We start from the raw sequence: 26,343 nt of genomic DNA on the forward strand, positions 1-26,343 counted from the left end.
CTGGCGCCGCCACCTTCACCGAGCAGACCTCCCGGCGCTCTTACTTGCGATGCCGAGCCGAGGCATTCGTCGCATGCCCTCCATAGATCATGAAGCAGTCGCGGACCTCGGGGAACTCTCCTGCTTGGTGATCTTCGTTCTTGTCGTCGTCGCGGGCCCTGCCACCCTCGGCGGGTGGCCCAGCCCTGTGGAAGTGACGCCGAAGCATAACGCACTCCTCGAGGGTGTGCTTGACGGGCTCCTGATGGTAGGGGCACGGCATCTTGAGCATCTTGTCGAAGAGGTTTGCACCTCCGGGGGGCTTCCGAGGGTTCTTGTACTCGGCGGCGGCGACAAGGTCCGCGTCAGCGGCGTCGCGCTTCGATTGCGACTTCTTCTTGCCTTTCTTCTTGGCGCCGCGCGGAGCAGACGCCTCGGGAGCCTCTTCCGATTGGCGGCCCTGGGGCTGCTTGTCCTTTCGGAAGATAGCCTCGACCGCCTCCTGGCCAGAGGCGAACTTGGTGGCGATGTCCATCAGCTCGCTCGCCCTGGTGGGGGTCTTGCGACCCAGCTTGCTCACCAGGTCGCGGCAAGTGGTGCCGGCGAGGAACGCGTCGATGACATCCGAGTCGGTGATGTTGGGCAGCTCGGTGCGCTGCTTCGAGAATCGCCGGATGTAGTCCCGGAGAGACTCTCCCGGCTGTTGTCGGCAGCTTCGAAGGTCCCAGGAATTCCCGGGGCGCACGTATGTGCCCTGGAAATTGCCGGCGAAGGCTTGGACCAAGTCATCCCAGTTGGAGATCTGCCCCGGAGGCAGATGCTCCAACCAGGCGCGAGCAGTGTCGGAGAGGAACAGGGGGAGGTTACGGATGATGAGGTTGTCGTCGTCCGTCCCACCCAGTTGGCAGGCAAGGCGGTAGTCCGCGAGCCACAGTTCCGGTCTCGTTTCCCCCGAGTACTTCGTGATAGTAGTCGGGGGTCGGAACCTGGTCGGGAATGGCGCCCGTCGGATGGCCCGACTGAAGGCCTGCGGACCGGGTGGTTCGGGCGAGGGACTCCGATCCTCCCCGCTGTCGTAGCGCCCCCCACGCCTGGGGTGGTAGCCTCGGTGCACCCTTTCGTCGAGGTGGGCCCGACGGTCGCGTCGATGGTGCTCGTTGCCGAGGTGGCCCGGGGCCGCCGGCGCGGTGTTACGCGTGCGCCCGGTGTAGACCAAGGCTTCCCGCATGAATGGGGAAGTCGCGGCATGAGGTTCCGAGGGATATCCCTGCCTTCGGGAGGCAGTGCTCTCGGCCCGTCGGGCCGCAGCGCCTTCCAGGAGATTCTTGAGCTCTCCCTGGATTCGCCGACCCTCGGTGGTTGATGGCTCCGGCATCGCGCGGAGGAGCATCGCTGCGGCTGCCAGGTTCTGACCAACCCCGCTGGATGCGGGCGACGGCCTGACCCTGACATCGTTGGCGACGCGGTGCTGGAGACCTTGGGGCGGGTGACGTATTTCTCCGGCCAGGGGTTGGCCCGCCCATACCTGCCCGACGTCCCGACGGATCGGCTCAAGCGCTCCTGTTCCCTCGTTGAGCCTGGCCTGCGCCTCGCGGACTTGCTCGAGTTGTGGGTCGTAACCCCCCGCCGGAGCGGGGACCACAGCTAGCTCCCGTGGGATGTCGGCGCGAGGCACCGGCCTAGGAAGATCACCGTCCTCCGGCATGCCGAGATGGTTGCCTTCTGAGGGATCCCCTAGCTCGATGTGGAAACATTCGCGGCTTGGGCCGCAGCTCTCGTCGCCAAGGCTGCGGCTTCCGTCAGAACAGTCGGAGAGGCAGTAGTCACATGCGGTCATGAAGTCCCGCACGACACTGGGGTTGCCAAGTCCGGAGAAATCCCAACAGATGCTGGGATCATCATCTTCCTCGGACCCAGAGGGCCCGTAGGTCGAGACGTCCGTCAGCCGGTCCCAAGGCGACCGCATACGAAACCCCAGTGGGGTTGCACTCGCCTCAATGAGAGCGCCCGCCAAAGCGAGGTCGTTTGGCGGGTTGAGGCCGAGTCGAAATGACGTAAGATGGGAGGTAGTCGGTACCTTTTGGTCGACGAGGAGCGACGTAGTCACATCGGGGACTGGTTGCACCGTCATCTCAGGTACGAGGGCGACGTCCTGCAGGCTTTCCGCGAGCGCGCCGGCGTCGTCTTCTTGCTCGGGGTCAGCGTGTCGCAGGGAGACGACGCTTGCCTTCGTCTTGAACGCGAGGTCGACGTCCGGCGTGCCTTCCGTCGGGGCGTCGGGGGCGTCGATTCGCTCGACGGCCAACGAAGCGCGGCCTCCCGCTTGGCCTTGATGGCCCCGCCTCCTCCTCCGTTGGCGGGGGAGAGAACAGAGCGAGCTCGAATGTTGTTCTTCCATCACGCGGGGAAGGTGTCGTCGATTCCACCGCCGGCGGGCGGGTTGTCGGCCGCCATTGTCGTTGTCGCGCGGCGGTGGAAGAAGTATCATGTCGTAGCTGCCGTCGAAGGACATTAACTCAAGAGTCCCGAAACGAAGCACCGCCCCCGGCCGGAGAGGTTGCTGGAGACTGCCCATCTGGAGCTTGACGGGGAGTTGTTCGTCAGCACGCAGCAGGCCCCTACCTGGCGCGCCAACTGTCGGCGTTTCGAGATAGGGGGGTCCCTAAGCCGACGAGTGAGTGTGCTGCGTGCCCCAGCCCAGATGGGTCGAGCGTGTGGGCGAGCGCGAAGGGGGGAGAGCCGAGGTGGCCGGAGTCGGGCGTGAGAGAGGTGGAAGTCCCGCGGCCTTCGTGTTCGTCCCGCGCCCAGGTCGGGTGCGCTTGCAGTAGGGGGGTTACAAGCGTCCACGCGTGTGAGGGAAGCGAGCGGCCCCAAGAGAGCGCCTGTCCCGTCCTCGGTCCCGCGCGGCCAACCTTCTCTAAGAAGGCACTGGTCCTCCCTTTTATAGTCGTAAGGAGAGGATCCAGGTGTACAATGGGGGGTGTAGCAGAGTGCTACGTGTCTAGCGGAGAGAGAGCTAGCGCCCTAGGTACATGCCAATGTGGCAGCCGGAGAGGTCTTGGCACCTTGCTGGCGTGATGTCGTGGCTGTCGGAGGCGCGACGGAGCCTGGCGGAGGGACAGCTGTTGGAGCGGTCGAGTCCTTGCTGACGTCGCCCTGCTTCCGTAAGAGAGCTGGGGGCCGCCGTCGTCACAGAGCTTGTGGAGCGCCATCATTGCCCATCCGGCGGAGCTGGCCGGATGGGACGCCGGTCTTGTTCTCCGTGACCCGAGTCGATTCGGGGTAGGACGATGATGGCGCTTCCTGTTGACGTGGCGGGCCTGTGCCCTAGGCAGGGTGACGTGGGGGCTCCTCCGAAGCCGAGGTTGAGTCTGTCTTCTGTTGTCGAGGCCGAGTCCGAGCCATTGGGTCGGGCGAGGCGGAGGTCGTTCGGCCGAGGCCAGGGCGGAGTCCGAGCCCTGGGGTCGGGCGAAGCGGAGTTTCGTCGTCTTCCGGGTCTTAGCCCGAGTCCGAGCCCTGGGGTCGGGCGGAGCGGAGTTCGCCGTCTTCCGGGTCTTAGCCCGAGTCCGAGCCCTGGGGTCGGGCGGAGCGGAGTTCGCCGTCTTCCGGGTCTTAGCCCGAGTCCGAGCCCTGGGGTCGGGCGGAGCGGAGTTCGCCGTGGCGCCTTTGGCAAGGCCTGACTGCCTGTCAGACTCACTCTGTCGAGTGGCACCGCAGTCGGAGTGGCGCAGGCGGCGCTGTCCTTCTGTCAGACTGGTCAGTGGAGCGGTGGAGTGACGGCGGTCACTTCGGCTCTGCCGGGGGGGCGTGTGTCAGGATAAAGGTGTCAGGCCACCTTTGCGTTAAATGCTCCTGCAACTTGGTCAGTCGGTGTGGCGATTTAGTCAGGGTTGCTTCTGAGCGAAGCCAAGGCCTCGGGCGAGCCGGTGGTGTGTCCGCCGTAAAAAGGGGGGCCTCGGGCGAGACGGAAGTCTCTCGAGGTCGGCTGCCCTTGGCCGAGGCTAGGCTCGGGTGAAGCGTGATCGAGTCACTCGTGTGGACTGATCCCTGACTTAATCGTACCCATCAGGCCTTTGCAGCTTTATGCTGATGGGGGTTACCAGCTGAGAGTTAGGCGTCTTGAGGGTACCCCTAATTATGGTCCCCGACACCTTGTGACAACCTTGTTACAACAGTTACAACTTCTCAGGTATTTGCTTTTAGTGCACCTATGGATCACCGTCACTTTTGGACCATAAATGCTTTCATATAGATATGAATCAGTCGTTAGCCTATTTGTGGATCTGTATATATTGACTTAACACCTGCAAGCACACTGTTGCTAGGTCTTGATGTACGGTGGTTGAATGCTACTTACTATATATTGTAGTCTAAATTCACTTTATAACAGATATCAACTATTAGAGAAAAACAATGTTATATGCTTATATTTGGTTCTGTGCCTGCGCATTATATTACTTATATTCTGTTCATGTTCAAATGTGTTTCCATACCTGGGTACAACAACTTACCGCGCGCCATACACTAGTCTATACTACCAATGAATCAATCCAACAGGACTGCACAAGCACAAAGTAGATGGCTCGGCTCGTTCAGTGGCGCCGATGCAAAATCACCAGGGCCGTAGGGTACTAGCAGATTCCGCGACACCCTGCGCCATCCATCAGTAAACCGATCGAGCAGAGCAGCATCTCATGCTGTTCAGACGTCTTTGATGAGTAGCGAGCACTCCAATCAGCGAGGACACCAGTGAAGTGAGCCGTGAGTCCGTGACCGTCCCAAAGTCCGAACGATGCTGATCTCCAATCAGCGAAATGTCCATCGATCCACGCCGAGCGGCTCGCGTGCGAGGCCTTGGGCGGCTGGGCTCCTGGCGCTGGCATGGCATGGCATCTCGCGAGATGCTGCCCCCGACCCACCCGCGCCAGCGTCGTCTGGACTGGACTGTGGACTGCGACGTGCGCAGGAAGCACCAAGGTGCACAAGAAGCGGCAACTGTAACTGATCACTTCACTGTATTGTTATCGGCACAATCTGTGGGCTGCACTGCATGCAAGCATCACTCTTGCCTTGCCTTCTTTCCAGATGTTTTCTCGAACAAGTTTTCGCCCACAAGGCACTTTCACGTCTGGTCAAGTGGTGGTCAGGCATATCCAGAGTATTATTTTCCAGTCTTCTTTACCTGGAATTGACAGGGAAATAAAAGAGGATTGCCTCTGGTTTAAGAAGTTTATCATAGCGGAGCGGGTGGAGTCAACCAAGCTACTCATGCCAAACATAAGTGGGAATAGTGTTGGGATTATGGACCAGCCTTTTTAGCCGGCACAAGTCTGATCCAAAAACAGGAGTCGAAAGCACGACCTTGCGCGAAATAATATGGGTCAGACTAGCACGATCCGAAAGCTGGTCTGGACTGGATCTCAAATCTCGGCTTGTTAGGCTCCAGCACGGCCCACACGCATGGGTCGGGCTTAGGCCAACACGGCCCAATGAAATCCATATTGTTTAGTTTCTTTAATTCAGTAAGCTTTGGACTTTTTGTGGTTGTAATATTTGGATTTTATGTGGTCAAATGATGCTTGTATTGTTTAATATATTTAATTTAGTAAGCTATAAACTTTTTGTGGTTGTAATATTTGGATTTTATATGCTCAAATGATGCTCGTATTGCTTAACATCTTTAATTTAGTGAGCTATTCGAGCTCGTTTGGCAGAGCTCCGCTCCATGATTCACTAGCTCCGGAAGTTGATTCTCCAATAGAGTGTGTCGGGGACCATAATTAGGGGTACCCTCAAGACGCCTAATTCTCAGCTGGTAACCCACATCAGCATAAAGCTGCAAAGGCCTGATGGGTACGATTAAGTCAGGGATCAGTCCACACGAGTGACTCGATCACGCTTCACCCGAGCCTAGCCTCGGCCAAGGGCAGCCGACCTCGAGAGACTTCCGTCTCGCCCGAGGCCCCCCTTTTTACGGCGGACACACCACCGGCTCGCCCGAGGCCTTGGCTTCGCTCAGAAGCAACCCTGACTAAATCGCCACACCGACTGACCAAGTTGCAGGAGCATTTAACGCAAAGGTGGCCTGACACCTTTATCCTGACACGCGCCCCCCCCGGCAGAGCCGAAGTGACCGCCGTCACTCCACCGCTCCACTGACCAGTCTGACAGAAGGACAGCGCCGCCTGCGCCACTCCGACTGCGGTGCCACTCGACAGAGTGAGTCTGACAGGCAGTCAGGCCTTGCCAAAGACCCGGAAGACGGCGAACTCCGCTCCACCCGACCCCAGGGCTCGGACTCGGGCTAAGACCCGGAAGACAGCGAACTCCGCTCCGCCCGACCCCAGGGCTCGGACTCGGGCTAAGACCCGGAAGACGGCGAACTCCGCTCCGCCCGACCCCAGGGCTCGGACTCGGGCTAAGACCCGGAAGACGGCGAACTCCGCTCCGCCCGACCCCAGGGCTCGGACTCGGGCTAAGACCCGGAAGACGGCGAACTCCGCTCCGCCCGACCCCAGGGCTCGGACTCGGGCTAAGACCCGGAAGACGACGAAACTCCGCTTCGCCCGACCCCAGGGCTCGGACTCCGCCCTGGCCTCGGCCGAACGACCTCCGCCTCGCCCGACCCAATGGCTCGGACTCGGCCTCGGCAACAGAAGACAGACTCAACCTCGGCTTCGGAGGAGCCCCCACGTCACCCTGCCTAGGGCACAGGCCCGCCACGTCAACAGGAAGCGCCATCATCGTCCTACCCCGAATCGACTCGGGTCACGGAGAACAAGACCGGCGTCCCATCCGGCCAGCTCCGCCGGATGGGCAATGATGGCGCTCCACAAGCTCTGTGACGACGGCGGCCCCCAGCTCTCTTACGGAAGCAGGGCGACGTCAGCAAGGACTCGACCGCTCCAACAGCTGTCCCTCCGCTAGGCTCCGTCGCACCTCCGACAGCCACGACATCACGCCAGCAAGGTGCCAAGACCTCTCCGGCTGCCACATTGGCATGTACCTAGGGCGCTAGCTCTCCCTCCGCTAGACACGTAGCACTCTGCTACACCCCCCATTGTACACCTGGATCCTCTCCTTACGACTATAAAAGGGAGGACCAGGGCCTTCTTAGAGAAGGTTGGCCGCGCGGGGCCGAGGACGGGACAGGCGCTCTCTTGGGGCCGCTCGCTTCCCTCACCCGCGTGGACGCTTGTAACCCCCCTACTGCAAGCGCACCCGACCTGGGCGCGGGACAAACACGAAGGCCGCGGGACTTCCACCTCTCTCACGCCCGACTCCGGCCACCTCGCCTCTCCCCCCTTCGCGCTCGCCCATGCGCTCGACCCATCTGGGCTGGGGCACGCAGCACACTCACTCGTCGGCTTAGGGACCCCCCTGTCTCGAAACGCCGACAGAGTGATTCTCTAGCAGAAGTGAATCTATTTGACGAAAATCATTTGATAAATAATATGTGAAGTGATTCTTGAGGGGTTGGAGAGTGGGGAGCGAGTCGGGAGGGGCGGGAAGCGGGGTTTTTTTGCTCCCACTTTCTAGTACAAAACAAAGACTAGATTCACTCCGCTCCCACCATGAAGCAATTTAGTTTTTTATTGTTTGGTTCCACGGGAGTGATTCTCGCCGGGAGCGGAGCTATGCGAGCTCTGCCTAATGCCCCAAACTTTACGTAGTTGTAATATTTAGACTTTATATGGTCAAATGATGCTCGTATTGTTTAATATCTTTAATAAATTATGTACTTTATGTGGTGGTAATATTTGTACTTTACGTGGTTCAAATAAATAGGCCAAATTTGGACCGACACTACCCAACGTAGGTACTGCATGCTTTAGTGTCGGACTGGACCACTAGTTCTACTCTTTAGACTAGTACAATACGACCTGAAAGGTTTTTAGATTTTCTTGATGTGAGTCCGTTTGACATGAAGGATGATAGGCTTAGGCTGGACCGGTCTCATCCAATCCAATTCGCAGTAGGCTGTCTCCAGCAATGTCTCTATATTCATCTTCTATATCCATCCTTTACAGTCTCCTCTAAAAGATTTCATCCTCTATATCTCCTTCCTCTCCAACAACGTCATCTAAATCACGTCCTCTATACTTAAATATCTATATTAGAGACATTTTTTATTTTTATTTTTTGTACATACGTATTTATCATACTCTCAAATGTATTGTACATATCTTAGTTTTGCTAAATCGTATTTAAAATATTCAAATGGATAGAGGACTGTTTAGAGAAACTCTATATATATAGAGAATCCAGCAACGTCCTCTAAATTTAGAGGACCGTTTAGAGGACGCTGCTGGAGAGCGTAGAGTACCATTTAATCTTCTATATTTAGGGTACAGAACCCTTTATGATCCCTTGCTAGAGCTACCCTTTAAGTGGGAAGGAGGTGGGCATCCCTGCTACAAGTCTACAGCCTGGAGGGCCCACTCCGTTTGTTTGCCTTGAGAAAGAGCTAGGTCGAGATTCTTTTCTCTGAGAAGGAGTGATCAGACGATGTAAAGATAACGACATGAATATGCGCCGTGGAATGTTTAGCGACGACTCTATGTCTCTATCTATGTAAACAATGCATCATTGGATTCATTGAATGATTGCAGTCTTTTCGTCTACATACAGTGTAATACCTAAACTTGTAACCTATATTAAAGGAAATAATTCTCTTATATGTCTTCAATTTGTTGTAACATGGAATAACCCTAACTAAAATGGGTAATTGCCTAATGACCCCTAAATAAACTATGCATCGTGTTGGAGATTCTTTGTGTGTGCATTTGATAACAACAAATAATGTTAATAGAAATAAATTAGTAGCTAATTTGAAAATAAATGTCTAATTGGTAACTCTAGAATTTGAGAAAGAGAAGCACTAGTCATCACAAAATAAATATTAAAAATAAATAAATTCACCGCATGCTATGTTTAAGTTGGACATTTAACGTGAAGACAAATTTACCACGAAGTTTGAATTTAAATGGGAAATCTAAATTTTGAATTTGGAAATAAAAAGGAAAAGAAAAGAAAAGAGAAAATATAAAAGAAAGGGGGGAAACTGCTGTATTGGGCCAAACTCACGCATTTCGGCTCAAGCTCCATTTTCCTCGCGCGGCCGACAGCCCACCAACGGGATCCGTGCGGCCCACTTTTCCCCACGCTCACACACTTCCGCTCAGACACTGACGTGCGGGCCCCATTGGCCTGTCACCCAGCTGTCCGCGCGCGCTCTCCGTTAATCACACACTGATCCAGTGGACCCACCTGTCATCCGCGTATTGCCGATGCAAACTTCCTCTCTGCCATGTGGGCCTCGATGGTCAGCCCCACGTTCCCCATCGCGCTGGGCATGGCGGGCGAAGCTGCTGGCCGATGCGCCACCTCGCGCGTGAACTAAAAGCTGGCACCGCTCTGTGAGAAGCGAAAACCATGTGAGGGGAGAGCCGCCGCCGTGGATTGCCGCCAGTAGCGCAATTCGGGCCCTAATCTGGTCACCCGAAGCTTGGGCAACTCACGAAGAAGTCGTACGTGGACGCAATTGGAAAGTGGTGAGCGGGAGCCGTGGGAATTCCTCGTCGGGATTCGTCGTCCGCCGCACTGCGTGGTCGGCCGATTCTGACGCCCAAATAATTGGTATGTAACCTCGGACTATGTTCGCTACCTGCTTCTCATTTCGTAGTAGCTAGCGCTGTGAGGAAAGGTGCACCGGGGGTGAGAATCGGGTGTTCGCCAGCGATGGCGCGACGCGGGTTGGGCGGCGCCGTCGCGTCTGTTCTCGGGATGGGGAAGACACCGCTGAGGCATTGGTCTGGGAACAGACGGTCTAGTTTAGATCAGGCGTATCGCTTCAGGAGATCTCGCCTCGGCCGTCGATCGGCGATCGTGTGGGCACCGTCGTGTCCAATGTCAGGGGTTGGGGGAGAGTCTTGGGCCGTCGATCTTAGATGGGTAGTCGGGATCGCACGCTCATAGCGCTTCGGCTCGGGAACGCGTGGTCCATTCGATCGGGAATCAAGGGCCGCGATGGGATCTCACCTTAATAAAATCGTGGTCGTAGATCTAATTTTTAAATGGAGTTCATTATGGCAAATAATTTTAAAAAATATTCCAAGCTCAACTAGTTTGTCCAGCTGAACTTTCTTAGTTCACCTGGAGAAACCAGCTGAACTTCAAAGTTCAACTCCAGCTCAACTGGTTTTCCCCAGGAAGTTCCCTGGTTGAAACCGGTTGAACCGGTATTTAAAACCGGTTGAACCGGTCTGTGTGCAGTCTGACCCGCCGGCCGTCGATCAGATCTGACCGTTTGACAGGCTGCGTCAGTCACTTTTTCAGTTTTTTAGACTTTACTTTTCAGCTTTTTCTTTTTACTTTTCAGCTTTTTACTTTTCAGCTTTTTCTTTTTCACTTTTTAGGTTTTGCTTTCCAGTTTTTTACTTTTCAGCTTTTTCTTTTTCACTTTCAGCCTTTTCTTTTCACTGTTTAGCTTTTGCTTTCCAACTTTTTTCTTTTCAGCTTTTTCTTTTTCACTTTTCAGCTTTTTACTTTTTACCTTTTTCTTTTCACTTTTACAGTTTTATTTTACTTTTCTTGTTTGCGCCAACACTGCTCGGCTGCCCGCACTGTTCGAAACCGGTTGAATCGGTCGCCATACCGGTTGAACCGGTCTTGGGCTGACCGACCCAACTGCCTATTTAAAGGCCACTCCTCACCTCACAAGTTTCTCACACATTCAAGCCTTCAATTTTTCCAGCCACTTGAGCTCTCTAAAACCACTCGCATTTCATCTATTTCCTCTTGGAACTCATCTTCTCGGAGATACTCATCAAGATGGTGCGACGCCGCAATCCCTCAGTGGTCGAGTTCAGTAGTGACTCTGACGAAATCCAGGAAGAATCTCATATTTCTTCCCCTCCGCCTCGTCGTTCTCTCTCCAAGAGAGGACGAGGTTCTGGCCGATTGGAAGGGGAGGGATCCTCGATGCCCTCGCAACCTGCGCGCGGGGGCGTCGAAAGGTTGGCGCCACTCGTCCCCGCCGAAGCACCTCCTCCGCAGGATACGCTCCCTGCTAGGAGGAGGATGGAGCTTTCGACGACGAGGTTGAACCTCCGTCGTCCGACGCTCCCCTCATCACCGGTCTCCACATGCATCTGGCGACCGTTTCCCGGGGGCCAAATGAACCTCAGGTCGACTTCTCTTTGAAGGGGGTGGACTCCCTTCAACGCTTAAGGTTCACAAATCTCACTCTCACACCCAGACATCCTGGTGTCCAGGACCCTCAGTTCTAGAACCTTTTTCAGGCTGACTTTTATAATTATGTCATCATGTCTAAGAAGCACCCAGTCGTTAGACAACGTTTCATTGACTAGGAGGGGTGTGAGAATATGGGGATGCTAACATGACGTCGGCTCTCCGTAACTTAGAGAGAAAGAGGTTGAAAATATAATGACTATGGAATACCCCTGAAACAATGAAGTAGTGGCTCAGTTCTATGCCACTCTCTAGGTAAAGAAAGTTGATGAAGAAGCTGATGGGTATGACTACCTAGTTATGTACTTCTTTATCCAAGGGGTATGGCATAAAGTTAGCTACCGTCGTTTTGCCCACATCTTTGGCTTCTCTGATGAAGATATTTAGGGCAGCATCCTTAAAGTTCATGACATTAGGCTGCCCATGCGGTAAGAAACTGAATTTATTCATATTTCTATGGAGCGGGAATTTTGGATCACTGCCAACATGCATAGGTACTATAGGTACCTTAACTCTTTGTCCAGGATGACCCTTCTCCCGAAGGGCGGAAATCAGATGAATGTCCTTGGGGAGAGTCGGATTCTTCTTCTTCTCCTTGCTCCAAACAGTCTTTCCCGCATAAACGTGTTTGACATGATCTGGGAAGAGATCCTTCATGCTTCCTGGTCTCCACTCAAGGGGTGTCTCCATGCACCCTTTTATTATGAAGATGATCGAAGTGGTCACTCAGACTCGCTTTGAGAAGCCTGTCAAACACTTCCGTTATGTCTCCATGCACCCCTTGCTCCAAATAGTCTTTGTACCATAGCGGGAGAAGAAGGAAGCACTACCATAAACCCAGTATGGTACATAGCGGGAGTGTTTGACAGGCTTCTCGAAGCGAGTCTGAGTGACCACTTCGATCATCTTCAAAATAAAGGGTGCATGGAGACACCCCTTGAGTGGAGACCAGGAAGCACGAAGGATCTCTTCCTAGATCATGTCAAACACGTTTATGCGGGAAAGACTATTTGGAGCAAGGAGAAGAAGGAGAATCCGACTCTCCCCAAGGACATTCATCTGATTTCCACCCTTCGAGAGAACGATCATCCTGGACAAAGGGTTAAGGTACCTATAGTACCTATGCATGTTGGCAGTGATCCAAAATTCCCGCTCTATAGAAATATGAATAAATTCAGTTTCTTCCCGCATGGGCAGCCTAATGTCATGGACTTTAAGGATGTTGCTCTTAATATCTTCATCAGAGAAGCCCAAGATGTGGGCAAAACGACGGTAGCTAACTTTATGCCAGACCCCCTGGATAAAGAACTACATAACTGGGTAGTCATACCCATCAACTTCTTCATCAACTTTCTTTACCCAAAGAGTGGCATAGAACTGAGCCACTACTTCGTCGTTCCAGGGGTATTCCATAGTCATTATATTTTCAACCCCTTTCTCTCTAAGTTACAGAGAGCTGACGTCATGTCAGCATCCTCCATATTCTCACACCCCTCCTAGTCAATGAAACGATGTCTAACGACTCGGTGCTTCTTAGACATGATGACGGAATTATAAAAGTCAACCTGAAAAAGGTTCCAGAACCGAGGGTCCTGGAAACCAGGATGTCTGGATGTGAGAGTGGGATTTGTGAACCTTAAGCGTTGAAGGGAGTCCACCCCCTTCAAAGGGAAGTCGACCTGAGGTTCATTTGGCCCCCGGGAAATGGTCGCCAGATGCATATGGAGACCGGTGATGAGGGGAGCGTCAGACGATGGAGGTTTGACCTCGTCGTCGAAAGGTCCATCCTCCTCCTGGCAAGGAGCATATCCTGCGGAGAAGGTGCTTCGACGGGGACGAGTGGCGCCAACCTTTCGACACCCCCCGCACGCAGGTTGCGAGGGCATCGAGGATCCCAACTGCTCGTATAAAGCGGGCTCCTTCAGGGTCTGGAGGCCCTGCTTCTTCTGATGAGCCACCTCCTTAGCCTCCTCATCATGAGTCCTCCTCTCGCGCCGCCGCTGCATCACGTCCGATGGACCACAGCGGGAGAGGTAGAGGTCAATGTCAGGGACGGGGTCATGGCGGGGGGGGTTGTTTATTCATCTGGCCAAGGGCATTTTTGGCTCCTTTGCCATGTGCCACGACTGGGCAATCGAGGAGTCTGTGCATAGGCGTCGGACTGACGTGCTACATGAGGACTTTCGTCGTTATGCCACCGCCACGGGTCATCCCCTGCCTCCTGGGTCCCCTTCGCCTCCAACCCCCACCTTCCCTGTGAACCTTAATGAGTGGCACCAACAGGAATTTGGTGTGCCATTCATTACTCCTGAGGATGAAGCCGAGGAGTTTGATGAATCCTACTATACCTCGGCTCCTCCTCCTCCTCCTTATTCGGGTCAGGGACCCATTCCCGGTGACCCCAGACCATCCGGCTCCGGTCACTTTCCTCCTCCTCCCTACCCGAGTCAGGGACCCATTCCTGGTGACCCGAGGCCTTCTGGCTTCGGTTACCACCACCATCCTCCCCCTCCTCCTCATTAGGGTATGTCTTCCACATCTGGTTTTCCCTCTGGTGATGAGCCCCCTCGGGACTCATCATTCGAGGAATACATGATGCGGACTTTTTTCCGGACTATCCTTCCTATCCTCCTCCCGGAGGGTATTGATTCATGTGCTCTCTCTCTCTCTCTCCTCGTTTTTGGTCCTTGCTGCCAAAAAGGGGGAGAAAATCTAAAATCTATGGATAACCAAGTCGCTTTTTTGGTTCTTTATTTCTTTCTTGTTTATTATTTTGTTTTTGGCCACTGTTGTGGTCTGTATCTTTTTATTGATGGATGTAATAAAACGGTTGGCATATTATTCACTGTGTTATGATAGTCTTCCGGCCATCATCTTTTGCCCCATCTGTTTGTAATAACTATATTGCTACAAAATACAAATGATGTGTGTTTAGAAATAATCATATGCATCATAGCTCTCTTAATGACACTCTTGCACCCCTCGGATGTTTTTATTTAGTGTGGACTTGGTCACTACCTCTAAATGTGTTGCTTATTTGACATATTATGTCAACACACTTGATTCAAAATTTGTGCACACATTTAGGGGGAGCCATCTACATACAATTGTTAAAAAGAACCTTACTACTTCAAATGTTTATGTTTTTGACCTTATTTGTTTTGGCATCAATCACCAAAAAGGGGGAGATTATAAGTGCAATCAACCCTAAGTGAGGGTTTTGGTGATTTAATGACAAAACAAATAAGGGTACTAACATTTTTTGTTCCCAGCATATGTTTAGAATGTATAGGAACTAAAGGAAGTAACAAGGACAAAAAGAAACACTATGCAGTTTCCTTGCAAGGACTTCATGCGACGGACGTATAAAAATCTATGTAGATCCTGAGTTGCATGATGTAATTCTTCCTTAGTAGTTTTCGCACAGGTAATGGTGTTTGCTATAGCTCAAGCCTTCAAATTCAAAAGCTATTTTTGAAAACCAAAAATCTCTTTAACATTCTATGGTTGACCGTGGTTAGGTTTGAGAAACCTAGAGTGTTCTTGTTGAAAAGCAGCTGAACTTGTTCAGCTGCAGTTGAGTTTTTTAGCTGAACTAAACTTCAGCTGAGTTGAGCTTTTTCAACTACAGTTGAGCTTTTCAGCTGAGCTAAACTTCAGCTGAGTTGAGCTTTTTCAACTACAGTCGAGCTTTCTCAACTCCAGCTGAACTTCAACTTCAGCTGTGAACCTCTTTGACCATACACCAGTCGAACTTGCCTCTGGGAAGTTGAACTGGGGTTTTCTCTCCTAAACTCTCTGGTCAAGACCAGCTGAACTGGTTTTGAGGGGCAGTTCAACTGGTCTCTGACCCCTCTGACTTCTGACCAACAGTCTGCCAGTCAGACTGGCAAACAGGTCGCTAGAGATGTCAGGGGTGGTTCAACCGCCCCTATAGGGCGGTTCAACTGGTCTGGTCAACCTGGTCAGACTACTGGCCAGTCTACCAGTCAGTCTGACAGTCTGCCTGACATGCCAGGGGCAGTTCAACCAGTTTTAGACGGGAACCTAGGTCAAACGGCTAGTTTTTGAACCGTGACTATAAATAGGACCCACACCCCTCTCTTCAAAGCTGCTGAACACCACACATTTATTGCTCACCTAACTTGAGACAAAAGCACGCCTCTCCCCTCTCTCTCACACTTAAATCTTGCTCTAGATTCAACTTGGTTGGAAGAGCTCTTTGGTGTGAGGTTTGTGCTTGTGCTCACAATTTTGGTTTTCCTCTCCCATCTCATTTAAGATCTTGAGCTTGTTGCAAACACCTCTTGTGCATTCTTGGTGTTCTTGAAACCCTAGGTTTCAAGACGTTTTTAGGTTTCTTGGGAGTCTCCAAATTTTTGGACAACCCTAAGAAGTTTGTAATTTCGCTCTTGTGAGCAACATTTGAGACAAGGAATCCCTTGACCTTGGTGGTTGGGTTTTGGAGGATTAGGGTTGAAAAAGACCTGGCCCTTTGCGGGCTCCTCAACGGGGAGTAGGACACCTTTGTGGTGTGGCCGAACCTCGGGATAAATCTTGTGTCTTGTGTTCTTGCTTGGTTTGTGCTTAAGATATTCTTGTTAGCAAGATAGACATATAGATTTTCTCGTCGTGTGGATGTTGTGGTGAAATAGCTTTCATATACTCACTCCCCACACTTGACTTAGCTATATTCCTCTTCTCGAAAGGATTCACAGCATACATTTTCACTTGGTTTATAGTCTAAAGTTTGCAAAACAGTTGAATTGGTTCAGAGTGGTTCAACTTGCCCACGTAGCAGTTGAATCGGTCTGCACCAGTTGAACTATGGATTTAACAATATTTCGAAGTTTGTTTTGAATTTTTTTAGATTAGCCTATTCACCCCCTCTAGGCTACTTTCAGTTCTTTATAATCATTTATTCATGCATAGGTTTAATTTTGATGGGACCCAATAGGTTGCCCTAGTCTGCTTATCTTGTTACCTTGTTTACCCCTAAATCATTTGGGTAGTTTTGCTATTGCTCTATATGGTTTTAGGATTAATACTACATTATCTCCATGTTCCAATTATTATGTTACTAGGTGAATGCCCGTGCGTTGCAACGGGAACGTATAATATTATGATTATATATACAGGTATATGTGCACACATAGGCCATTGTTTAGTAATGTCAGGCCATTGTTTAGTAATGCTAGTAAGAATCAACTCAATAATCATAATAAATATCGAAGTATGCCAGTTTTATTGAAAGAGATCCAAGCAATCCCGACACACGTTTGTATATAAATATTTACGAATTCACATGTACCATGAAGTTGGACAGTCAAAGGTTACATATGCAGACGACGCGCACCGTGTTGCTTGCTGTTTATAGCGATGACACGGAATCCCAACTCTCATCCAGGTGTTCACAAGCATCATCATGCTCTATATTCATGTCAGGTGCGTGTTGTAGCCCTGCACGAGCATGACGAAGGACATCATATTCCGCTCTGGCATTCCAACAAACAACCTACACCATATTGAGTGAAAAGTAAAATCAGTGAATGAGAAATTTTCTACAGGAAACACTATCTAGATATGATAAACAAGAGATAATCCGTGATAACAGGGGCACATGGCTAGGAAGAACAGAGCTAAACAATCTTAGTAAGAGAAAGTCATCAACGAGCTAATTTCTTTGTTCAACTTTAAAAGGTACAGTAGAAAGAATGCCCTTCCCCACACCCTCTACACACACAATTTTAATTGTGTTCAACCAGTAACAGGGATCCTAGATTTGGAGAATTAACATGCCAGCCCTTGTGTTCCGCATTGTGATGAACTCATGAACAACCATTAGTTTGTACCATGAGCAGAAGAAGAAATTACCCAGGTAGGGATGCCTCCCACAATGTACTAAACTACTAATCCAGTCTAAACAATGCACCTAGAAGGCTCATAGACTCCAGTTAGCACACATTCCTACAGAGCCAGTAAATGGAATCCAAATATTTTTCTGGTCAATGTTCTATACAGTATCATACTCTGCAATTGAGATAAGAAAACGCACAGATGCCAAAAGACCCAAAACAGAGTAACTCCTTGAAGCAGAAAATGGTACATTACACTCACCACCTAATAAATTGCGCCTTGATAGATTTAGATTGAGGATATAGGAATAAATCAAGATTATCATATTCTGAAGATGGGCAAACAAAATGCACTTTTTTATCATATTCTAAAGACGGGCAAACCAAAATTTAGATAAGCTGATTCATTTTGTTACAGGTGTCTGATGATTTTCTCAGGATAGTGCAACAACCTAATAACATGCACCTTTCTTGCTACCCTGAAACATTAACCAAGGCTGTATTTGTTTTCTTATATAACTTAGTATCAATTTACCTGTTCGAAGAGGGGAGGAGAAACATACCGACCCAACCACTCCAAAATGGCTGTAAACAGTGCCAAAGAAACTTAATGCTATTAGTTTAAATTTGTTCCTATCACCTCTGTTCTAACTGGTATTCCTGGCATTGGTTACCTCAGCCATGCCATCAATTTATATCTTCGATGTAAGTCATGAGAACAAGTCTTTTTAAATTGTTCTTTCAGCTAAAAATGTCTTTTTTACACATATATGTATGGAAACAAAGTTAGGTTGTATTGCAATGGCGAGGGTAAAATTAATTGAATAAATGTCGCTATTGGTCCCATGTTTTACTTAAGCTTCATTTGGATCCTTATACTTTTAAACATTCTAATTGAGTCTTCAACCTTCAACATATGATTAAACAGATACATTCACAGTGGCGAGTGAAGGGCGAGCATCCTTACCATCACAGCAGAATAGCCCAAACCCGGGCAGATTTCAGCGGTCCGGCAGGGGACGGAGGCAGAGACAGTTGCTGCTCCTGCGCCAGAGAGGGGAGGAAAGGCTTCACGCCTCCAAGGTAGCAACAAGGCGTGAGGGGGGTAGGAAAGGCTTCACGCCTCCAAGATTTCAGTCGATTCCTTGCCAGAACTATTAAATAAAGGTGTTAATGTGCATGATGAATGTTCACAGTCGATTCCTTGCTAGAACTATTAAATAAAGGTGTTAATGTGCATGATGAATATTCAGTCAATTCCTTTACAGAACTGTTAAATAAAATAGCCACAAGAGGATATGAGCAGGGTAGGAGTGAACTTAACTTCGTAATGTAGGTGGAGGTGGTCTGCGTACAAGAAAATCCGAAAAATAGAAGCTTGTTGTTACCAAGAACAATTCAGATAGTTGTTTCTATAAATAATTTCACCTGTACAGCTTCAATTCAAGTTCCTTTCGATAACATTCTCTGGACATAATTGGACAACAAATAAGAAGAAAATCAGTAGCCACAAAATGTACAATAAAGACTACGTGAAAGATAGTTATAAACCTATGATACACATGAATGCGAATTTGTGTTCCTAGGATGAAGAAACATCGTGTGCCTTTGACAAAGACCCTAGCTGCTTTTAAGCCGATAATACTGACATGTTTGACATCCCTACAAATATTTGATCAATAACAACTAATGAAATCGTTAAGTGAAGATAATCTAATGGTGAGTTTGGCAATGGCAAAGTCAAAGTCAGACTCCAGAAGTGGTACAGCAAATTTGGCATCATCTGGCTACAAAATACAACAATATGAGGTGAGAGTAGATATCAATTTTCACAAGGAAAAAACTGTAAAAATTGGTAAACTTACCCTATCAGCAGAAGGTACCATGCAGACTTCAATCCCCTGTTCATGAGATAATTTCAAAAGGTCATTTCTCAACCACAGTATTCAATAATAAAATTGAGGTAATTGGGAAAAGCAGTTGGTAAGCAGTCATTCAGGCCACTCAATCTTCAGCGCCTGCTTAAGACCCTGTCTATTTATCACAATACTGCAGCTGCACCATATAAAAGCTGCTTTTATCTAGACCATACATCTGCATGTATGGCATACCAATCTAATACCTCAATGTCACCAGATGGGCAACTGAGGAAGTGTGTTAAGCCGTTACCTCCTTAGAGAGAACTGTGCTTAGTCTCGCATCATCCACCATGTGAACCCGCTCCTTTTGGTATTCAATGTACAATTCTCTGCAGCAGTCAAAATTAGAATTAAACAGTTATCAAAAGAAAGCTTAACAACAAAAGCAACATGGGTATCTCAGTGTGCTCTCATAACCAACAAGAACATCTCATGATATCAATATCTTCCAAACCATTAACCTGCCACACAAACCTGTACTACCAAGCTAAATAAACTAAAGAACTACACACTATTCCATACACCAAGAGGTGTGGTCATTTGCTAATTGCTACCCATCACTTTTCCTATTAGAAGGATACAAAGAACAGAAATACAAAAATGTAGTACCTTTAATTTTGTTATTCAGTACACATGAGCAAAACAAATAGTGATTTTTCAGTTCATGAAAAATGAGCAGCACGAATAGGATAGTTATGCATCAAGGCCCATGTTGAAATATTCCATACATGGTTGACGCCACCGCCTCGTCAACCAGCCCGTCGCGGCAACATGCGGCGATGACCATGCTGGCGGTGAAGCCGTCGGTCTCGACCCCGGCAGCGCGCATCTCATCGAGGAGGGTGACGATCCGCGGCCACGAGCGGCCCATCCGGCCGTACACGTCCAGCACGACGTTGTAGGTGACGAGCGTGGGCGCCACCCCCTGGCGCCGGAGCTCAGCGAAGAGCTCGAGCGTGCGCTCGTACCGGCCCGCGCGGGAGAGCGCGTGCAGCACGGTGGTGTAGGCGCGGACGTCCAGGCGGGAGCGGCATTTCGTCGAGCAGCGCGCAGACGGTGTCGTGCTGGCCCTCGCGGTCCAGCACGCGGACGACCATCTCTGTATTTCAATATTCAGAAGAAATGCAACAGAATATAGCAACATGACTTCTCTTTTGTCATGATATTAAGTACCAACTATCAAGCCAAGCCCTTCATATTTGAATACTGCTCTCTGATTTTGAGGGAGAATATGTAGCCCATAGTGATACTATACTAATCATTGACTGAATTGGTCATTTCTTCCTAACATCCAGAAGCCTGCCTAAATTGTATGCTATAAAGGAGTAATAACAAATTAACGATGCTGCAACTTAGAAAAACGAAGACAGAAGCATAGCAGTTTAAAGGTAGTACAAGGATCAGCTTAACTTGACCAGGGCCATCAATCCTCATGCCTACACCGATGGAACTGTGTTTGTTCACGTAAGATTGTAATAGTATGCTATAAAGGAGTAATAACAAATTAAGGATGCTGCAACTTAGAAAAACGAACACACAAGCATAACGGTGGCATCTCAATACATATAACTAAAGGCAGTAGAAGGATCAGCTTAACTTGACCCTTATTAATGCAATGGATACACTAATCACAAACTTCTTACAATCTTACCTGAACAAACACAGTCTCATTGGTGTAGGCATGAGGATTGATGGCCCTGGTCGTACGCTGCCCGCACACGTAGGCGAAGGCCACCCGCATGTACCCAACCATGAAACCAAGATGAAATAAAGTGTATGCACTCAAAAAAGATTTGATCTTAAAGAGATCGCAATAGCAGAGTAAGTCAGGCAAGCAAAGATTTTTTTACTGGGGAAAACAGAGAAGGGAGAGAAAAGGATCTACGGCCCATGCTGACGCCGCTCGAAAGGAGCGGAGAGGAGGGAGAGGGGTGGCGCCGCGGAGGTATGGGATATATCTGCGTCGAGGCAAAGAGAGGGGTGGCGCTGCAGAGGTATAGGATGGATCTGGATCTAGGCAGAGAGAAGGAGAGGTTACCTGTAGATCTCCACCAGCACCTTCTCGTGGTACTCCTTGAGCCACGCTGCCCGCGCGAAGGCCGCCACCATCCCGTGGCTGCAGGAGAATCTAAAAAAACTGTAACCTAATGAATAATAAATACAATCATATAAGTATTCCATGGAAAGTTTATACTCCAAGTGATAGACAGTAAATTAATACTTGAATTTAGACTACTCAAAAGTATAAAGATGTGAACTTGAGTACCATGTCAGTGGAAAACGAAAAAGGGCCGAAGGGCTGAAAATTTAATGCATAGTTCTATTTATGGCTTCGTAGTATGATATGTACCATCAAATTCAGTTATGATTTACTTTGCCATAGGTTTCAATGTAATTAAGAAGTAAATCTTAGAAAAACAATACAATTATAAATAACAGGACTGCTCAGGAACTAAATATAAAGTCTGGACGGATACATCCTGAGTGGTAGACATTATAAGGAACAGGGAGTGGTAAACATGCTCAGTTAAACAAGAACATCTCAAGATGTTTTGTGTTTTAGAACAGACAAGTACCTCTTGACAATTTCATCAGAACAGAGATGACTACCTCTTGACAATCAAGAATAAGTATCAAGTGATGACAGACTTGTAGGATAAGCATTACAACACACAACAAGGCGTTCCTATTTTCAGACAGCCAAGAACAGAGATGACCACCTCACGACAATCAGGAGTTTAGTATTAGGTGATGATACCAACTTGTAGAGTAAGCATGTATCCATTATATGTTAAAACTACAAGCTGCAGCTCTAATTCTTCAAAATTGGAGAACAGCTGCTCTTTCTATGAACTAAAGATTGTTACTTGGAAGATGAATTGAAAACTACACAAACCTCTACTTTTTCTTGGAGTCATATATAATTTGTGGACAGACCATGCAAAAAATCCACTTCAAGAGCAAAAGCAAAGACAAAAAATAGCGCTATTTATTCTGCTAGATCTTATGTTCAATACAAATCAATCTTATATTTAAAAATTGAGGTAGTTTCAGAGTTAAGGCAGTAAAGGTACCTTCGGGTCTTGCACCACAAGAAGAGCTGCCCTGTCACAAGTCAGCTCTGCAGCTCGTAGCCATCTATATAGCTGCTCTTCCAGAAAGCCAGCAACCATGCCAAAACCTGATAAAAGTGCATGTATTTACCATGAGATGTAGTTCAAATGAAGTGTATTTAGGTACATAGCCCACCAATCTAATGAGATTTCAAGTAGTCAGATGGTCTACCAGGGACAGTGTATGCTCCCATTGTGAGTATATTGGCAAAAGTGAGCCAAACACCATGATCGCACTTGAGGTGACCCAGCTCATGAGCCAAAACAGCCTAATTGAAACAAATCCAATATGATGAGTAATCAATGCATTCAGGCAGTAGGTAAGCAAATAATAATTCTTGTTTTGATTGTTCATCTAGGCAATACCAGCCGATGAGTTTGTTTAGAGTAAACAACAGTACCTGCAATTCCCTTGGAGTAAGCAGCTCCACAAGGCTTGTGTGAACGACAATGAATGGTTTTTTGCCGTTGATTGCTAAGGTGTAGGCATTTGGAACAGGATTCTGCCTTATGTACAAGTCAGGAGCTTCGGTGTTCAAGAGCTGCAAACATATAAGAAAACGATATACAACATCAAAGAGCCAGCTATGTCCATAAATTCCAATCTATATCAGAACATAACCCTTAAGTCTTAAACCAATAAGTGCCTAACAATCGAATAGGTCGCAACTCCCAATGCAGTGGTCCAACAGCTATATCGAATGTACCAAAACAGCATAACAAATGAGCACCTACAGTTAGTGAAATGATCTTAGTTTGTTTTGTTAGTTTAAATATTTTCAAAATTAAGAGAAAATAGTAGTGTTAAGTTTTATGTGTTCAGAATTGATAGTATGACTGAAAATCTGGAACAAAATCAACAGTGAAGTATCTCAGACTAAGTGTCTTTATATTTCACATGCCAAGTAGGTTACAAAAAAATAATTTAACATTTAGTTTTTATAAATCGCTTCACCATTACAGTGGGATCGAGACCTTTGAGATCTTGATAGTGATCGTCTTGTGTTCTTCCGTTCATGTACCTACCACTACATCAATGAAAGGACAAATTTATTTCTTTTTAGTTTTTCAAGTATAAGTTTACAAAATGTTCAGATCTGAACCAATAGAGTATAGTATAATAAACATTTGTAGAACAAGCCTCACAAGCAAAATAAAAATATGACAATCCAAAAAAATAAGTCAAGTGTCCGTGCGGTTTTTAGGGCTCGATTAATTAGGAATTTCATGGCAAGGAACTTAAAGATGTGGTTTTTGATGACCTGGAGAACATAAACCAAAGATATGACATTAACTACTACACATTATCAAAGTATAACCCCTTGTTAAGGCTACAACAACACCACAATACACACACGTACATGATAAGGAAGTACATAACACATTATATGTCTAAAGTTTGGGTCACTTGTCCTCTATTCACGATAAGAAAGTACAGAACACATAATATGTCTAAGTTTGGGTCACTTATCCTCGATTCACCATATCATCTAACTATGGAAAGAAAAAGAGCAACCAATCATACATCCATAAATGAGAACAACTTTAATCTGCTATTATTTTTTAACCATGGGAAATCTTTTTGGTATATATGAGCTGAAACATCCATCGGAAAAGGACAATAAACCTGCAGATACTTCTACTGACAAGACTGTCACAAGTATGTTTCTGTTTTTTATAGGAATGAGGGCAGGCATACCTCACCACTTTTTTTGGAAGGGGAGCTCGCCGGAGGGGATGGAGAAGCCTCGTCGATGGTACTACCTCGCAGACCTGCAATGAGAGAGAAGAGGTGAGGAACTAAAGGCAGAGAGGATCCATGCGGGATTGTATATGAATATTATATGAGACGGTATTTTTAGCAATTGGTTCATCCTTTTTACTTTTTATTGACAAAATGTCAACATGGATTAAATCCAATGAAAAGGAAGCCTGTGCTCCACCTAGTTTAGTTAAATCCAGAACTGTTTAGCAGTTACACTACAAGTATGAAAGGCAACCATTATACTGGATGTTCGTGGCAACGCACGGGCATGATAAAATAAAGCATGCGCTCTCCGGTACTACAAAGCTATGTAATTAGTTCTCAACATAAAAATATATACACATCTGATTTCATAAATAAACAGACATACAGATAGAACTACAAAGAGAAATTCATCCACAAAATTCTCAAATGCTAGAACTTGTCCAAAAGTTGTTGTCCTATCCGAGGATTACCTCTATGTGATTTCAGTCGTCCTCGCTCTCTGGCACGCACGCAGTCTTCTTCTCCCTTCGGGGTCGTTATCGCTTTCGGGGGAACTCTTCCGGCTATGGCGTCCACACGTGCTCGAGCTCGAACATACAGATTATCAAGCGCAAAGATTCACACCTGTATAGGCATCTGCAGAAGTTGCAGGCTGAGGACTATTTCTTCGTGTACAGTAAATGAAATTACCAAATAAATAGGATAAAGAAACTGGATTTTACATGTAACAACATTCAGAAACACCTGAGCTGGAGGCCTGCAGTAGCAAAACATGCCCGATAAACTAACTATGACAATGAGTAAGCAGCCATTAGCCCATTACACAAAGATTAGCTACGACATACTGTGCTTGACTGCTAGTTGTTTCTTATCCTCTAAACCACTAAAAATCTCTATGTGAAGCAGTGCGATACATGTACATCATACACCTGCTCACATAAGAACACAAACAAACTATTACGAGCCACGACCATTTGAAGCAAACAGGATTACACGGGTGAGCTGCAACTAAAGGCAAGTGGTCGTACCCTACACATGGCGATGGCAGCAAGGTCCTTCTCCAACTTCTGCTTGAGCATCATGTTGTACTCGACGGGGTCAACAACCGATCTCCAGGCTGACGCCGGTGCCATGGACCCTAGTGGCTTGCTCTTCGCCTCCTCGACTCTAGCTCCATTGCTACCTCTACTTTACGGCAACGATGGGACTCAAGCTATCGAGCTCCTCAAGAAATTTCTGGAAGCACCACTCCGACAGGCACCAGTTCATCGTGTCCGCCGCGTCCCCCCTCCTCCTACTCCACCTAGTGACTGGTGCAGCAACATTATCGGCAACCGCTGGTTGAGGGTGCGGTGGGGCCTATAGGGGTTGGGGATCTCCTCCACAGAAAAGACGCGCTCCATGCCAAAACGAAATTTCTGGTTGGTTCCAAGTTCCAACCCACGGCGGCTTCGCGATGGAGGAGGAGACGGAGCACAGATTCATGATTTGAGGGGAGGGGGAGCTTCTCCACCGGTGACCCATCTGCACACGGGCCGGGGGGTGTTGATACGAGCAAGCATCTAAATGAATCGGAGTGGGACGACATGAGTTTACCTTGAAGGCTAGCACCGCATCCACCGCACTGGTACACAGGGGCGCCGGCCTCCTCGAGAACGCAGTGGCACCTCGGGCATCTCACACGGAGAACCGCTCTAGCATTTGGAATTTCCATGGGACATCCGGAGAATGGATGGAGGTGGAGCGTGCGGGCGTGGACCGAAGATGGTGCGGCGGTTGCAAGGAGGAAGGGGATGCTGCGTCTCGGCCTCTCGGGAGACCGATGCGAGGGGCCGCTTGCAGGGAGAGGTGGAGGGGGCCGCTAGGCAGGGAGAGCGGCAGAGAAAGACTCGAACTCTAGGCTGGGCCAGGGCCAGAGGCGTGCTGGGCATTCGACATGGGCCGCACCAAATAACATAGCCCACGCCGACCAAGCTGCACCAAATAACACGTGACCATGACTTGCAAATTTTAGTACCATACTGGCCAGCCAACAATTGTGGTACTGGCTTATAAGCTGTGCTGCTTCAGAGAAAGTAATTCTGGTTAAGTGCACTTGATGGTCTCTACTCCTAACATTTTTTGCGCGAGAGGACACGGAGCTGCAACGAAAAAATAACTGTCACGTGGGCCCATATATGGTAGGGCATGCGGTGTGCAGAACATGGGAATGGGTTTGAGCCGCGACGAGAAAAAAGAGACAGAGGCTGTCACGTGGGCCCACATGTGCAGGGCGTGTGTTGAGGGTGCAGATGGGAATGGCTCCTCACGAGAGGAATGTGTGTGGAGTGTGCAGATGGGAATGGCAGAACACGGAAATGGCAGAACATGGGAATGGCAGACTACTATTAGAGCCTTAATAAGTAGTAGAGATTTTATTTATGTTCATGTCAAGATCATTATATTTTTAATTAGAACATGGAGCTTAACTTGAG

General features: G+C 48.5%; 1 pseudogene; it reads right to left on the reverse strand.

The window, feature by feature from the left end:
• Positions 1–24,680: 24,680 nt before the first annotated feature.
• LOC111590277 (bZIP transcription factor RISBZ2-like) lies at positions 24,681–25,367 on the reverse strand (annotated as a pseudogene).
• Positions 25,368–26,343: the final 976 nt, after the last annotated feature.

Source organism: Zea mays, chromosome 10 (genome assembly GCF_902167145.1).
Source record: "Zea mays cultivar B73 chromosome 10, Zm-B73-REFERENCE-NAM-5.0, whole genome shotgun sequence".
Lineage (NCBI taxonomy): Eukaryota > Viridiplantae > Streptophyta > Magnoliopsida > Poales > Poaceae > Zea > Zea mays.